Raw genomic sequence first — 12,534 nt, 5'->3', positions numbered from 1 at the left:
TGAATGCATCTAGTTTCTATTTTTACTGTCTGCTTCCTATGTGGTTTGCCATGCTTCACACTAACCAGATAAACCCAACAGCCATTCCCTGCTTCCACTGTTTCTGTTATGTGGTGTATCATGCAAAAAGTGCAATTAAAAATAAGAAGAATAAGCAAAAAAAAAACTTAGTAATGGACATATATAAGTAAAATAAGTGTCTGATGTCACATATTAAGGTACTTTCTGTACAAATCCACCAGTATTTACTTCATTACTGCACCAAGTTAAGAAACACAAGGATATGTCATAATATTATTAAATAATACATTTAGGTTCAGGGCTTACCTTGCAAATGCAGCAGTTGACACAAATTTTATTTCAGGCCTATAATTTCCTTGTCTCTACTCCCATAGTATTGAAGTATGCAGGAATAAACAGAGTGTAGGCTACATTTATGCTCTATAGTTTGTTGAATAGCTCCACCATACTGAAAATCACCTGCTTATGATGTAATTAGCACCTGTGTAAAACATCAACTGCTTTAGTGAAATTTCAACTCTGTTGGTACTCGTTAGTGAGCTATGCACACCAATACACCACTGGGCACATCGACGCTAAAATAAGGTAAACACAGGTGATCTTGTTATTACTTTTCTCCATTCCTGTGATATCGCGCAAACATGCAGCTCAAAAAGTGGAAGAAGGGTTGCAGACCCTGTACTAGAACCCAGGACTTTCTGTACTCTAACCCTACACATACACATGCTGCCACAGATGGTCCAGATAGACGTTTCCTGTTAGCTAATACAAATAAATGAATGGAAAATAACTATGTCCTGCTAGTCATTTCCCCATATCACAAATCTAAGATACTCTGGGTGGTAGTCATCCATTCCCATACTGATTTCCTGCAGTGATGATATTTAAGATGCACACAGTACAGATATTTGACAGCAAATAAGTAATATTTGAATAACAGAATTATTGTTATAGGAAAGGCTCCCTCATTACATTCTTTGGCTACTACAAATATGTTGAGTCTGATGGCCTGGTATATAATTAGTTTGGTATCACATATAAACAGATTGTCGTGTGTGAGTGTGTGTGTGTGTGTGTGTTTGTGTGTGTGTGTGTGTGTGTGTGTGTGTGTGTGTGTGTGTGTGTGTGTGTGTGTGTGTGGGTGGGTGTGTGGGTGTGTGGGTGTGTGGGTGCGTGGGTGCGTGTGTGCGTGTGTGCGTGTGTGCGTGTGTGTGTGTGTGTGTGTGTGTGTGTGTGTGTGTGTGTGTGTGTGTGTGTGTGTGTGTGCATGCCTTTGAGTTTATCAAGCTGCGTTATTTAGTCCTTAGCAAGGTGGTCTGATGTTTGAGCAAGTTTTGATGGTGGCCATAACCTGGTGTGAACTTGTTTTTGTTTGTTTAGAATCTGGTATCCTTTGTTTACTTTTGTTTAGAATCTGGTGCCCTTTCACCTTCTTTAAGAACTCTCACTAGTATTCTATACATGTCTGCCTATACTTTGGCACCTGGGAGTCAGAGTGAAGATTATGGTGTAGTCCTTTATACAGCAGAGTCCCTCTTAATGACAGTTATATGAGCCTGCAGTTATAGACCTCTGGGGACATCCATCTGCTTTGATAGGATAGTCTAGGGGACTAACATCCCCTTGAAAATTATCTGTTAAGGTGCTAAATTCCTCTAGCAGTGATTCTTGTATTGAATATTGACTGTCACAGTGAGTATACTCACACAAATGTACTTTATGAGGAGTACCTTGCAAAAGTGTACCATAAGATTTTTTCCAGTTTTCATATGTCCTGCAAATGCATAAAAATGTCTAGAATACCAACTAAGCATTCCCCAGGTTGGGTAAAGAATAATTGAAAACTGTTAGAAGGTTACTCTGGGGAAATGTCCCATAGCTTTATACAGCTAGTCAGCTCTGAAAATGTCTCTAGTAATTCAACATGTATACACATTGGTTCTGCTTATACTCTGTTGTCTCTGAGTATTGACTGCTGTGTTATTTATATTTTCCTGCACTTGCTTAGAGTTTTAAGTTGCAGTTTTCCACTACTGTAAAGACTACTGTTCTGCAATTATACTAAATACATTGTATCTGTAGTTGCCAGTGCTTTTAGCCATCTATTTTGTGATCCCCTATCACTTGGGCTCCAAACCTGCTAATGTTACATTAAGAGGGTTAAAAGCCTGCAGTCTTGTGGCAGGAGAGGGCTGATTTCAGCTGGGAATTGCTGGCAGAAAGCTTATGGTGTGTTTATTTGACTTGCTTGTGGGAAAACCTACTTTAAAAATTGCATTTTTCAGCTTGTATATAAGCCTCCCATTTGTATGATGCTGCACTTTGTGGAGAGGTGGTTAGCAGTGCACTGTATACTCACAAGCATCTAGAAGTTGTATTTTTCCATATAAAACCTATCTCTGAAATATACCAGAGTCCCGCTCTACTACTTGTTTGCATGCTGAGCAGCATCACCACATTTAGTTACCTGTAGATTACCCTATTATACTGCCCAAACCTATAAGTACCATCTCTGAAATTTTCACAGTCTTTCATTGCTCAGGAAGCAACTGGTTTGCACACTAAGCAGCATCACTGCATCAATTAGCTGCATATTACACTACTTTAAGCCCGTAAACCTCCTCCATTTGCAAACATCCCCATTGTATTTCCATGTAAAACACATATTAAGGACCAGCAACCATAGATAGGCACTTTCCTGCTATCTCTGCAGTCAGCTTGTGTGGACATGGGCATCCTGAGGCAATGTAGCAATTGCTTAATGTTTACTGATAAGCACTTAATTCTGGAACACACAAATGCAGTATGCAAGAGATGTAGTTACACAATGTTACTGGAGGCAAGACTCTCATGTACAGGCACAAAAAAACATCAAACAGGTTGTCGGTAACAAGCACAACACTCACCACACTAAGTACTGGTCAAATAAACCACGTATGTGGAGGTGCTCGCATGTAACTCAACCAAACCTCAAATGCCTCCTAGACACTGTTCTGAGTGACACCATGTGCACACAAAAATGACAAATTCCCAGCACAAGACATAAAGCTACTGGCCTCAGCTACTGGTCCCATAAAGTGCAACACTACACAACCCATATTTTTGTTATTGGAGGCTCTATTGTGAGACACTAATGTCCTTCTCATCAAGCTGAATAATAAGAAGGTCATACTTAGTTGCCTGTCAGAGGCCAGGATTTACCAGATTACACAAGCACTCAGGTCATTAAACCACAAGTACCAGTATGACTGAGTCATAGTCCATGTGGGTGCAAATGACCTGAGATGTATGTATTGAACTATATGAAGAGAGACATGACTGAGCTTTTAGAATATATGTCACAGGATGGTATGAGCCTAGCAATGAGTAACATTCTACCTTCTCTAAGGATAATACTACAATACCAATAGAAAATGATTGATTTAATAATGAGCTTATCTATCTGTGTCACTCCAAGGGTGTGTGTGTGTAAGAAGTACATAGATCTGTGTGTGTGTGTGTTTGTAAGAGGGAGGTAGGGGTATTTGTCTGTGTGTGTGTGTGTGTGTGTGTGTGTGTGTGTGTGTGTGTGTGTGTAAGGAAGATGGGGGTAGGAGTGTGTGTAAGGGGGTCATATCTTGCAATTATGCAGACGTTTGTCTCATATTTTCAGTTTTTTTTTCATAAAACTGTGTTTTTTTCTGGCAAATCATTCAGGACTGAAGTCAGAAAATAATGGCAGACATTTGAGTTTTAGACTTCATATCCTCAGAAAATGCATACTAATGTAAACCTTGTTGTTCTATCCACTTTCTAAGGAGGTAGGAGATGTATGTTTTTGTCATACCTTTCAACTGCACAGATTTTCACAGAATGTCCAGATTTATGCCTTATATTTTTGGTCTGTTCCTCATAAAAAGTATGTCTTTTTGACAAATCACTGGGATGAGCTAAGGATTAAATTTACTAAATAATGACATGTATTTGAGCTTCAGACTTCATATCCTTTAGCAAATACATTCTAACACAACTCCAGTTATTCTAGAAACTTTCTAAATGTGTCCCTAGTTGTGGGCCTTTGTCCCCAATCTCTCAACCTGGAAACATCAAAAATCTGTACAAGGTCCATGAAAAATAGGTACAAATCTGTGTGCTGTTTAACATAAAATTTGCATACATAATTATGTAACCCCCCCCCCCACTCTCGTGGAATTGTGGGATACCAACTTTCAAATGCAAACTGAAGAGCAGACAACCAAAATATAGCACCAGAGTCCCCCTGCAGCCGTTCCAATGTCCCATTACCTGGATATGCTGCCCCATTTACCATAAACACTAATGTGTGCATACTGCTTTACTTCTACAATAATTATTTGGATTCTATTTTTACACTTTACTGCACAATGCGCAAACATTAATAGACATCTGCTAAACAAAACAATGCTGTGCACCCATATAAAACTTACCCACCACCAATATACACCATAAACTTACAGTTTTCAGTTTTCATAGTGCAGAAAGAGATGTATAAAGTAATCTATGCAGAGAGTTATGTAAATAACAATGACATATTGTACATAAATAATGTTTTATTCATTTAGCGGGTTAGGCTGTGGTTTGGCTGTTCAGTAGTGTGATAGCATGTGGGAAGAAGCTGTTGTGGAATCTAGATACTACTTCATTCTGAACTTGAAGTAAACTTCTAATGCTATGAAAAGTGCAAACCATGCCAGAATGATTAGTACTTATAATGGTGGCATGACAGCTCTCATTTGAATCTTGCTTAAGGTGTGATTTAGTCTGAGCACACTCAACCCGAGCAAACTTAAAGGGGAGTAAATATTCTAACACAACCATGACATTTTAGAAAATTGCACACTGGAAGTACCAGTGGTAACACAGTTAAATAACCAAATTGTCCAGGTCATGTCCTATTTAACCAGACAGTACCAGCATCTTTAGCACATAGGGCTACTGTCTAGTCCATGATTAGGAGAAAATCACACAGTATTTTAAAACTATGAAATAAAGTATTACTATACAGTCTGCAGGGGTGAAAATGTTTCTGTGCTGAACTTGCCTACATTGTCCCCCCTTTATAATGTTTTAAAAATACACCTAATGCAATTAAATACATCATTTTCATATACTGCCAAAAACTTTTTTGAATGACCAATCCTATCTCTAAGTAAGTTATGCAAGGGATTATAATACTTTAGCTTATAAATTGCAAACACCTTCTACCACATATGAGAGGAATTTATTCTGACAGATGTTCAAATGTTTTGCACAGAATCGCGAATTTAGATGAAATGGAGATCAGAAATTTACCTCAGCCATACAGCAAATAAAGCAGAAATATGTCTGAATGGTATGTATAAATTTATTATCTTTACTACCTCCTTCTGAGTGAGAACACCTATGCCAGGCAATAGCACTTTGGAACCACATCGCAAGCAAAGGACCATCTTCGTGTTTCTCTTATTCTCATTCACCAAACTACTTCTGTCTGTGCTGACTTGGCCAGTGCTATGGGCAGCTGGTGTATCCATTGCAAAAGCGCAGTAACAGAAACAGCAACAGCTAAACCTCCTGTTTGCCTAATGTTATCAGCTGTGTTTAAAAAATGTTAATACTAAAGTTTATTCATAACACTTAGTTCTAACACCTGCGCACAGCCATCTTGCCTGTGCAGTGACGCGTTTTTCCACAATATGTGCGTAATAGGTCTGAAAAGCAGTGAATACATGGGCCGTTTGTCTACAGTGAGTTATTCAAATCCCTGAGTGATCCAACAGTCCATTACAGTGGTTATTAATTATCACTACAATGAGCAAGAAATAGAAGGCTACTGTAATATAATATAATTTTAATGTGTAATTGAATGCAATGGGTGCTTTATGTGTGCTTGTCTCTCATACACAAAGCCATTTAAGCAATTGCAGTGACACTGCTTCAGAATTGTAAAAGCTTCACACTGTGTATAATTAAGCATTTTTATTAAACTTAAGGATCATTTGATTTTGTTCCCTGTTATCGTCGCTATATTATGTAGCTGTTTAGGTACGGAAGCCCATGTAAGGCCAATCATGGGAGGCCAAGAAAAAAATTGTTCAAGGACGGACACCTCTGGTCTACACCACTTCTTGTGTGAATGTTAGTTTTGCAAAACTAACCAAAAATGCTGGAGGGTAAAACACCTTTCCAGACTGCCTAAGCATCAGATTAGCCTACTCTATAATTACAGGTGACAATGTAGTAAATTAAATCAGTATGTGGCTTAATGTAGTGGTGTACTGTATCCTTAGTATTATGTACAATATATTAATGGTTACACATGGAAAAAGAAACTTGATCTTTGATTTCAGTATTAACCTAGCACCTTAAAATAAATGAAGTTGTGCTTTCAGTTGTAAATTTAAACTAGAAAAGAAATTATAACTGCCTGAGTCACATAAATTAATTTTTTATCCAAGCTTGTAGGCAGCATAAAGTACAGCGGGCAGCAAATACCTCCTCTCAGCTCTCTCATATGGCAGGCAGCAAATACCACCTCTCTTAGTTCTCTTGCAGGCAGCAGCATATTGTTCATTTCTCTCTCAGGCAGCCCAGCAGCAGCATAATGTACAGGCACAGCGGTATAATGTTCTGTTTCCGCCCAGACCATCATTTCCTTGTTGTGTCTTGTATGCATGAGCTAGGCAGCTAGCTCAATTCTGACAGGCTGGCAGACCATTTAATGGAGTTGACATCATTATGCACGTGATGACGTCAGCGCCAAAAGCAGGAAAAAAAAATTAAAAATAAACTGCCGGGAAATTCTAAAATTAAAGGGTGCCACTCGGGAATCGTGGCACCCCATTATTTGGACCCCAAAACTCGGTAAAAACTGAGTAATTTGGGATGGTTGAGAGGTATGGGTCCCCAACATTATAACAGGCTTTGTCCAGATTTCTTGTGCTAAGAAATTGAGAAGTGTGTGTGTGTGTGTGTGTGTATGTGTGTGTGTGTGTGTGTGTGTGTGTGTGTGTGTGTGTGTGTGTGTGTGTGTAAGATGGAGGTAGCATACCCCCCAGCTGTCCAGGTTTTTGCAGAATGTCCAGATTTTTGCCCGATATTCCTCCTAAAAAGGGTTGACGTTGCTAAATAATAACAGACATTTGAGTTTTAGATGTCATTCCCTTTAGAAAAATACATACTAACACAAATCGTATTATTCTAGCAATTTTCTAAATTCATGAGAACAATATTTATAATCTGTCCCTATTTATTTTAGGTTTTGTCCAGATTTCTTGCATTAAGAGGTTGAGGTGTGTGTGTGACAGATAGTGAAATGCCCTAGTTAGAGTTAGCAGATGGAATTTATTTTCAAGTGCGTTTTCTAAGATTTGTGAACTTCAAGGGAAGAGAAGTTTACTGGTGCTCATGCTAAGTCTGCTTAAAATGTACAACTGTTTTGTTTAGCAAATGGTATAACTATTGTGGTGTTAAACTTTAAAGCAGTGTTAGTAGCACAGCCGATAGCATACTTGCATCTTCATGTCAAGGGCTGTAGGTTCTACTCCCACAGCATGTCGATTTGCATTTTAAGAGGGTGGGGTGCTGCAGTCCTGAGGATGTCCTCCTTTGGATGAGATGCCTAGTAACTATGAACCTGTTTTTCAGCTTGCCACCCACTCTATTGAAATATGCCAGCTTGCATTTTTTTAATGAAACATAGGCAAGTTATTATTTGAGAGCAGCAGGCACTGAATTTGTAGAAGAACACTGAAATATAAAGTTGTTTTCTAGCAACAGCCTCTTCATTAGTTTCAGATATGTTTAATGTGGAACTATTCTGATTACGTTTACTTCTGCAGAGATTGTGTATATTGACTGATATTGATGGACTGTAATGACAGAAGTTTGAGTGGTCTTTTATGGTTCAAAAGTTCTGAATTGGACAGTTTGTCATTACTGGTTCATATGTTTTGTTTCATTGCTTACTGGAAAATGTTAAAAACTATACATTTAAAACACACTCAAGTGGTGCTGTATTATACAAGGGATATAATTCAATTATATATTATAATTAATACAATGAGGAAGGTGAATCAAAGAACTTTTGCATGGCTTTAAAAATGTATGCAAGAAACTTATGGTTTGAAAACAGCTCAAAGGTAAACTTTAACCTGCCATTGACCAGATGCATTTTCTTTGAATGTGGGTTTCAATGCTGTTTCAGTGAATGTGAGTTTCAAAGGCAGAGAAGCTTTAATGCTAAGTCTCTATTCACTGTAAGACTATTGCTTTGTTTATTAAATGTCTATCAGTGTTTGTGCTATAGAATTTGAAATAAAATTTGTAAATTAAAGCCAAATATCTGTAATCATTGCGGAAGTAAAGCATAAAACAGTATGCACACTGAGAGTTTTGAACAGTGTTTATGGCAACTGGGAAGAAATAGCCGTGTAATGGGACACTGAAATGGCTGTGTGTGTGTGTGGGGGGGGGGGGGGCTGCTTGTGTGTGGGGGCTGCATGGGGGACTGCATGGGCAGCTGTGTGGTGGAGGGTGGCTCTGGGTTTTCACCCCCCTGCAAAACATCCTGCTGTCACCCCTGGAAGCAGGGTCATCAAAATGTTAAGCATATCCATATCAAGTGCTTATCTATCACTATCCCTTTTGTTGTGATAAATGTTACATTTTGACTGAGGTAGTTAGACATACATTTGCCAATTCAACAGCTACATTTGCAACATTTTTTAACAACCAGTCTCTGAAACTATTACTGCCACAGCCATCCACATGGTTTTATAATCATTTTAAGATGAATGCTCATCTAAAGGCAGAGTCGGGTCTTATTTCTGTTGTTCTAGTCTTGATATGTCTCCCTTCTACTTAGTAACACAGTTCTGCTTCATTTGGCTTCATTTTCCTTAAATTTGTCCTCTTCATTTCCTCCTCAACTACATCATTAAATGTATTTAGGTTCTTCTTTGATGTGGATTCCTAATTTTACCTCTTCTATCCAGTATTCTTGTTTGGGAAATGCATAAAGAACAGCGAATCTCTTCTGCAGCTACTGATTCCCTGCTTCCTGAATTTCTGCCTTGATCGACCCTTTAGTCATTCTCCTTTCAGCCTTTAAATTGTCTTCAGCTCTGGAAAAAGCCATCAACATGCCGCATTTCAAAGAGGGCATGTCTTCTCTGTACAGCAACATCAGCCAATAGCTCTTCTGTCATACTGTCAAACACACATGAAAATTGTATGCACAGACAGGAACTGAGGCATCTAACTGCACATAACATTTCCTGGTCTCAGCACTAGTTTGGTTGCTTTGGAAGTTGGTACTACACTGTTAGATGTCAGTGATCAACTAAGATGCAAACATATCTTATAGTGTTTAGTTGGTACTATCTCTCTAATCTTTCTTATGGCTTGCATATGATTAACCTTTATTAACAGTGATTTGCTGATTGTGTTATCTCTTCAAAATTAGAAGTAAGTTATCTTTTTGTCTACTGGTAGAACATAGACAGGAAAGTGGAGGAAAGCCTTCTTATTGTTCATTTATGATCCCCCTTGGAGGATTCCAACAGTTGCGTATCTATTTTACCTTTTGTAATGACCTGGTCTGCCACTGTAGTCAATCCACACTTGTCTTGTATACACATGAGTCCATGGTGTTATGTAATAGCATTAGTCTTTGCAATATTTAATCCATGCTCAAGAAAAAAAACGACTGCCTATTGTAATGCTGGCACTTGAAATACCAAGTTTAAACAAGCCAAAAAAAAAAAAAGACTGAAAACTCAGGAAAAGACTGGATCTTAAAGATTGCTCTTCTTTTTTAAACTTCTTTTTTGTGGTGGGCACCCACAGATGTGCTTATACATGTCCCCCGTTGGACTTTTATATACCAACTCTAAGATTGTCATGCCACGGAGAAAAGGGAATATCTGGAGAAATGGCTATCTTTAACTTCGTATATGTACATTGTTCTTTCAGCCATTCAGTCTCTGTCTGTATTTTGGAATTCACACTATTGGGTCCAGACATTTCAAATGGTTACAGAGAAAGAGGTCTTCAACAAAGCAGAAATGTGGCTAGCTGAAACAGTTTTCTACCTAAATAATGCTAAGACAAAAGTCAGACCCTTTGCTCCAGATTCAAAAATATCAATAACATTTCCTTAAATACCAGCTATATTGGCATTCAGGAGTAAAAGCCTGACTGCAACTCAAGAAACCTGAGTCCAGGTAATGGCTCAAGCACCTGCTGAAACTGTTTCAGTGGAGGAGACAGGAGTAACATGATTCATCCAGAAGTAAAACACAAAATAAGCAAGACAAGAACTAAAGAAAAACACTAAAATGAATTCTGTTAAATAAATAAATAAATAAATAAAATAATCAGTAACAGTAAGTTATTTTATCATAATGTCTGGTGGATTGGAGTACCTCAAATTAATTAGACTGTTACACTTACAAGAGGAAAACCCAATTTATAGCAATGAACAATCACATGGCTGAAAACAATCATATGACTATAGATAATCACATGACAGGATCTAACAGTACTATTATATATACTTCAAAGTTCTATTTCTTAAACACATTTAAAATGAATACGAACCTATAGAACCTGATGGCATCCAAATGTACTTGTTGATAAAATTCTTTAATCTCCAGTTTGTTTTGTTTAGCACAGCCTCTAAAGTCTTTCACCTCAGTATTGATTATATAAAACAAAAATGTTTTATACACTCTACACCTCAGGTTACGGCTCTATAAAGCGTTTAGCATGTTTTTTTTTCTTACTACAAAATTGTGGTCCACCAGACATTATTTTTGTTTATTTTGGTAATTACATTAAATTAATGATGTTACATTTTTTCACATTTTGCTTATTTTTGAGTTTTCTTCTTGATATTTTTTACTACATTGTACCACCATTTTGTCTTCTTGGTTGGATTGTTTTAGTGATATGACTTAGCCCACTTGCCTTTCTTTGAATGATGATATGTTTGAACAGGACCGGAGAACAGTTTCTGTGTATGAATACCTGGTAGAGACAAGACACCCCATTAGAGGGGCAGGGCTGTCCTAAGGAGTTATGTCACTTGTGGAAGCCTATAGAATGCTGATCCCCAGATATATTCTCAGGCATGTGCAGTGGGGATTGGGTCACAAGGAAAGCATTAACCCACTCTGCATGGTTATCTCAGTGATGGCCTCTTTTTATTGTCTCTCAAGTCATTGGATTGGAATTGAACAAGACAGTAGATCAAGAGAAAGTCTAATGGTGAACAGGCAACAGGGACAAAATTTCCTTAACTACCAGCTGTGTTGGCATGCAGGATTAAAACCCTGCCTACAACTCAAAAGACCTGAGTTCAGGGTGCAGCTCAAGCACCTTTTGAAACCATTATAGTGGAGGAGATAAGAGTAACATACCGTATCCAGAAGAAAACTACAAAATAATTAATACAAGAACTAATGTAAAAAAATACTAAGTTAATCCCATTACCAAAAAACAAATAATCAGTAATAGTAAGCTCTTTTATCATAATGTCAGTTGGATTGGTGTATGTCAACTTCATTAGACTGTTTCACTTTACAAAAAGAGAACCCCATTTATAGCAATTAACAAACAATGGCACGTGGATGTAGCCAGGCATACTCTTTGTACTTTACAGAGTACATTTTTCTTTGTCTCATTCAGAAACTGAACCATTTTCAAGCTATAGTATGTCTGCAATTGTCAAAAGTGATGCTTCTAACAACAGCTACATAACTTACCGACAGGGTTGCTAATCTAAAATTATGTGTACAGTTATTAACTGCTAGGGAAATAACATTTTGAAATGTGTCCATTTTTTTAAATGCCAGGTAGATTGAAGGGCAGTAAACGGAATTTGTGAGCACAAAATGGAATTTTCTGGCTACACCCCTGCAATCACATGACTGAAAATGACCATATGACTAAAAATAATCACATGATAGGGTCAAAATAATATTATATATATATATATATATATATATATATATATATATATATATATATATGTGTGTGTGTGTGTGTGTGTGTGTGTGTGTGTGTGTGTGTGTGTGTGTATATATTTCAAACTTCTATTTCTTAAACACATTTAAAATTAATAACCTAAGGTAACCTATAGAATCTAGTAGCATCCAAAAGTATTATAGTTTAATCTCCAGTTTGTTGTGTCTGGCATAATCTCTAATGTCTTTTAACTCAATATTGATTATCTAAAACAATAATCTCTTTCATACTCTACACCTCAGGTTGTGTCTATATAAAGCATTTAATGTGTTTTTAGTTGAGATCTACCAGACATTTTGACAAAAGTGCTTACTGTTATCGTTTTTTTTTTTTTTTTTTTGGTAATTAGATTAAATTACTGTTGTTACATTAGTTCACATCTTACTTATTTAGTGGTTTTCTTCTGGATATTTTTACTATATTATACCACTATTTTGTCCTCTTGTTTGGACTAATTTAATGACATGACTTACCTCACTTGCCTAT

This window comes from Protopterus annectens, chromosome 11.part0 (assembly GCF_019279795.1).
Source record: "Protopterus annectens isolate FY-2018-M chromosome 11.part0, PAN1.0, whole genome shotgun sequence".
Classification (NCBI taxonomy): Eukaryota; Metazoa; Chordata; order Ceratodontiformes; family Protopteridae; genus Protopterus; species Protopterus annectens.
This window is presented reverse-complemented; position numbering follows the sequence as displayed.